Consider the following 5174-nt stretch of genomic DNA (forward strand, 5'->3'; position numbering starts at 1 on the left):
AGACGCGCAGATCCAGGATCGGCCGTAACCCACCGGTCTTCTTGGGGACAATGAAGTACGGGCTGTAGAACCCTGACTTCATCTCGGCTGGAGGGACAGCTCGATTGCACCCTTCGCCAGCAGGGTAGCAACCTCCGCTCTCATGATAGGGGCATTGCCACCGACCATAGTGAAGCGAACTCCCCTGAAGCGGGGAGGAGACTGTGCGAACTGAATCGCATAGCCGAGCCTGATAGTTCGGGCGACCCAGCGGGACAGGCTGGGGAGCTTTAACCAAGCTGCCAAGAACTGAACCAGCGGGGTCATGCGAACCACAGACCTCCCCCCGGAGGGGCAGCGAAGCGGAATGACCGGCCCAGGCGAGGGTGACAGAGGAGACCAGGGAAGGACCAGCGTTCCACGGGGGTCTGCTCTGCCAGGGGTCTGGTGACAGAGGGGGACAAGAGTGGTGAGGTCCGGAGACGGCACGCACTGTCATCCGCACCCTCTGAGACAGAGGGGGACGGGAGTGGCGAGGCCCGGGGGCGGCGCACACTGCGGTCCGAGAACTCTGTGACAGAGAGGGATGAGAGCGGCGAGGCCCGGGGGCGTCGTGCACTGTCAACCGGCTCTGTGTGCTCAGTGATAGGTGTATCGGTTCTTTCTTTAACCATGATAGGGTACTGCCCACCCGTTGGGTGAGCAGCGGGAGGTCAAAAGAAGGAGGGGGCCTGCAACCACATCCTGGGGAAAAACCGACACCATCACTGAGCAGCCCGTCTCAGGAGCGCCGCTTAGCCTGGCGTTTAGCGGGGCGCGGGGCTTGAGAGGGCTGTGGCGCCTTCCTGCGGCCTCCTCTGCGACGCGGCCCGGGTGAAGGCTGCTGCTGGGGCCGTGCGGGAGGGGAGGGAGCCACCGGAAGGCGCCCTCGGCGGCGGGCAGGCTGAGGCGTCTGTACCGACGGCTGGGTGGAGGCAGCAGCAGGCCGTCGGGGCAGAATATGTTTGATCGCCTCAGACTGCTTCTGTGCGGTTGAGAACTGCTGGGCAAAGTCCTCAACCGCTCCGCCGAAGAGGCCGGCCTGGGATATGGGGGCGTCGAGCAGACGAGTGCGCTCAGCGTCCCGCATATCGGCCAGGTTCAGCCACAGGTGACGCTCCTGGACCACAGAGGTGGCCATCACCTGACCCAGGGAGCGTGAGGCCACTTTCGTCGCTCGGAGAGCAAGGTCAGTGGCGGCACGCAGCTCATCGAAGAGCCCTGGGTCAGTCCCTGCCTCGTGCATATCTCTGAGCAGCTGGGCCTGGTAGACCTGCAAGGTGATCATCGCATGCAGAGCGGCGGCGCCTGTCCTGCAGCTCTGTGAGATCTCGCCACGAGGGTCGACGAAAATCTACAGGCCTTGGACGGGTGCTTAGGAATACCACGAGATGAAGCACTTTGAGGATACAGTTGCATGGCAACAGAGCGTTCAACCGGGGGAATCCCAGTGTACTCATGGGCGACCGCCCCATCGAGGGGTGGAAAGGCAGAGAAAGCAGACGAACGTACACGGGAGGTCAAGGGAGCCTTCCATGACTTCGCCAGTTCCTCATGCACTTCCGGAAAGAATGGTATTGGGATTGGCTGCGGCCGTGAGGCGGCAGCCGCACCCAAAAACCAGTCATCCAACCGCGAGCGCTTAGGGCAGGGCGGAGGGTTCCACTCGAAGAAGATGATGTCACAGAAAACTCAGGATTTGGCTTGTGGAGTGAAGAGAAGCTCTTGCCTCCAAAGCGAAAACATGATCTGCCTTTGCCGGCGTCTCTCCTTTTATACCCACGCGGTGGGGCGGAGATAAGCTATGCAAATTCCGCAGACCCATGGCATTTCGTTGCAATTGGCTCGTTTTATAATACACGAAGATGATTGGCTTTCTAGGCGAAACCCCCATTCGTCGTCATCCGAAGTAACTCGGAGTGACTACGAAAGGGAACTTTGTTAACGCACAAGGCCTGGACGATTGTGCTGCAAGGACTCGCTCAAGAGATTTCTGGAACTAACAGAATCTTTCACTATCGAATAGGGGACCGAAAAATCTGAAAACTTCAGAAATGGCGACGCAAAAGCTGATGGAGAGCGACTCCCCGTCGAGTTCTTGCGATGCGGGACACAAGTATCATCCGGCGTGTGAGTCCGCCACGGGGAATGGCTGTCGTTTAAGAGATACGCTAGACTGTATGTTTAAAGATCATTTTAGAGACCACATGGTTTACTTGATGGACAGGATCATCGATGCTGCGTGTGATAAGAAAACTGATTGTGAGCGGGACAACGAACGTGTCACAAATCTCAAAAAAGAAATGGATGTCACAAGAGGGTTGGTGAGGACATGGACCGATGTGACGCCCATGTTTTTTAACACCATAGAGCCGACCGGTGTAATCCTCAGAAAAGTTCTGGATATGATGTGTGCATTTAAGCGCTATTTAAAAATGGTATAATAAAATAATGTGGTTTAAACCATCATTTTATTAAATCAAGCCAATTCATGTGCATTCTGTCGTATATGAACAAAGAGAAGACCTAGAGTTCACTACAGATAACTGTAGGAAACAGATATCCATGGGGTGAAAGTGTAAAGAAGACACCATACAAAACATTACAATCACACCCGGCAATACGATAAGTGTTGCGATAGTGTTGCTAAAAATGAAACCGTGGTAAACAATTTAAGAACACAAGCACTGTTAAACATGCGGTTCAATAACAATTAACAATATAAACAAGAATCCAACTCTAATGTGACTGAGCTTGTTTCACATATAACTGTTGATAGTTAGGTATAATCGTTAGATAATTTATCAAACAATTGAAACTTGCACTATGTTAAAACATTTTGATGATGAGGCCAAAACTGCTTATCACATGTTTTCATAACTTACTGCTTACCGTCTGTTTTCTGGATCAGACCTAAAACTCTTGTGTCAAAGTATCGGTGTAGACGGATTAAAAAATGAATCATCCCGCCATTCACGTAAAAATATAGCCGGTAATTCATTAGCTTAACCGTTGTTTAGCCACATACATAAAATAACTTTGTATCTATGACTGTGCTGTGAAATGGACAATAGCTAGATGAGTTTGAAGTATAATAGTTTTATAGGTAACAGAAAAACAGCAATACTCATCTTTCATGTCGATGTTTCGTAGACATAGCTGAAAGATGTTCTAAAAGAAATATCTCATGTAGAAATATCTGTTTATGTTTTTCATAAATTCCTATATGTTTGACCACGCTCGGAGACTATAGTTTTTGCAAACTGTACAAAAACAAAAAGAAGCAAGATGTAAACGACCTAATTGACTATATAAAATGTCAATTACAAACATACAAAACTGATCACAAGTGGCTTTTCGTATTTTCTTTAAATGGCTCATGTTGTATTTACTCTTTAGCAAGTTGATCACTAGAATTTACTTTTGTGCAATTGTATCTGCATAGTCAGATGTGATTCTGTTGTAATAGTTTAAGTGTGAAACAGCATACACTTACTTTTTGCGTTAATACTTTGTGTATTTATTATAAACGGTGTTTTTCACCCCCTGTTTTCTTAGTGATTTGGTCTTTTTGAATTCATGTATAAAGATTATGTTTTAAAGTTAGACCATAGTCTTTACAAGAGTGTGGAACTTTGCATCACTACGGTGTGACAAAATATGTTGGCGTGTAAAAATGCATCCAAACATTTAAGCACAACTATTTACACACATATTAAACAGGATAATATCTAATTGTAGATTGTGAACACACCATTATCTGATTACTTGGGGTCAGAGAATGATTTTTGAACAAAATTTTGTGCTGGATGTAAAAATAAAGGTATTAGTTAATAACAAAAACTTTAAATCAACATGAAAACCATAATATAAATGAATAAAATATAGTTTGAAAATTACTTCCATTATATTTTCCTTTAGTAAAGCTATGCCCGTATCACCCACCACAAAGTTTTGCGTTTGTGGTTGAGACCTCGCAGAGATTACACCAATATTAGGGTTCTCAAACAATGCCTGTTTTTTAAGGAATACAAACTTTGCCATTGTTTATTATGTGCAATATATCATTATATGGCCAGTTTGGTTTCTTCTTACTTGTACAATATACTTGGTTCTAAATACAAAAATTAAAACTCCATCACCAATCAATTATTAAAAACATTTTATTTTTTTAAAAACTGTTTAAGTACATAATGCCAAACAATAGGCTACAACAGTTGTTATTGCAGTTTCTTCATGAGAGATTCTTCATGCTTGAACAAAGCATTGACCAGGTCGTTGGCAATGCTTTCACAATTCACATAGTCCAGCGGTTCCCTCGTCTTCATCTGGTGTGTTGGATTCGCTCGCACATATGTAACTGATTCATTGAGCAATCAAGATTGTCAATTATTGGATCAATTTTCTTCACTTTTTCAACCAACTGACTGGTGTTTGCTTTCAGAAACCTTTGATGATCTGAGAATATAAAAATTAAAACAATAACAGGAAAAAGGAAAATGAAGGCAAAATGGGAAAGAATATAAAGATTGAATCTAACCTTGTATTATCCTGTTTCTCTTCTTTCCCAGTATCCCCATTTGTGCAGTATTTGGCTTTGATCAAATCTGCAGTAAATAAATAAGTTTGATAAGTCTGCAGTAAAATAAATGGCTGATGAAGGCTGTAGTAATAGTTACAATTCTGAGTCTGAATAATACAGGAGCATGACACCGCATAAAATAAATTAATCTTGGCTTATTCTACAAAACTCGATCCAACAGTACCAAAAACATAAAAAAATTCTGTATTGCAAATGTGCACATGCCCATGTTAGACCAGAATGCGACCTTCCTTAAAATTGGCCGCAAATAGTTAACTACGACTGCTTAATTAAGATTAATTGTATACATTACATAGGCGAAAACTGTTTTAATAGTTTCTTGTGTATTACACTTACAATTTGCCGGCACATTTGATTTGGCAGAAGTCATATTGATCACAAAGGAGCTTGAACCAGTTATGATCGGCGAAAACACATGGCCATCATCAGATGCAGAGATTTTGCCTGTTTACATAAAATATCTGTCAGTTCATCCGTCAATTGTTCATTTTTTTTCCTTCTTTTATTATTGCTGCCATGAATTGAGTTAATTCGTGCCTTTGATAAAATCTGC

General features: G+C 44.6%; 1 long non-coding RNA gene across 1 annotated transcript; it reads right to left on the reverse strand.

Annotated features, from left to right (window-relative positions):
- Window positions 1–4035: 4035 nt before the first annotated feature.
- On the reverse strand, window positions 4036–4596 carry LOC143729685 (uncharacterized). The gene is made up of 2 exons (XR_013200043.1): window positions 4559–4596; window positions 4036–4476 (listed from the first exon to the last, which is right to left on the reverse strand). It is a non-coding gene; the product is annotated as an uncharacterized LOC143729685 (long non-coding RNA).
- Between the last annotated feature and the right edge of the window lie 578 nt (window positions 4597–5174).

This window comes from Siphateles boraxobius, unplaced genomic scaffold (genome assembly GCF_051911475.1).
Source record: "Siphateles boraxobius isolate OS27281-9 unplaced genomic scaffold, OSU_SipBor_1 8, whole genome shotgun sequence".
NCBI classification, from domain to species: domain Eukaryota; kingdom Metazoa; phylum Chordata; class Actinopteri; order Cypriniformes; family Leuciscidae; genus Siphateles; species Siphateles boraxobius.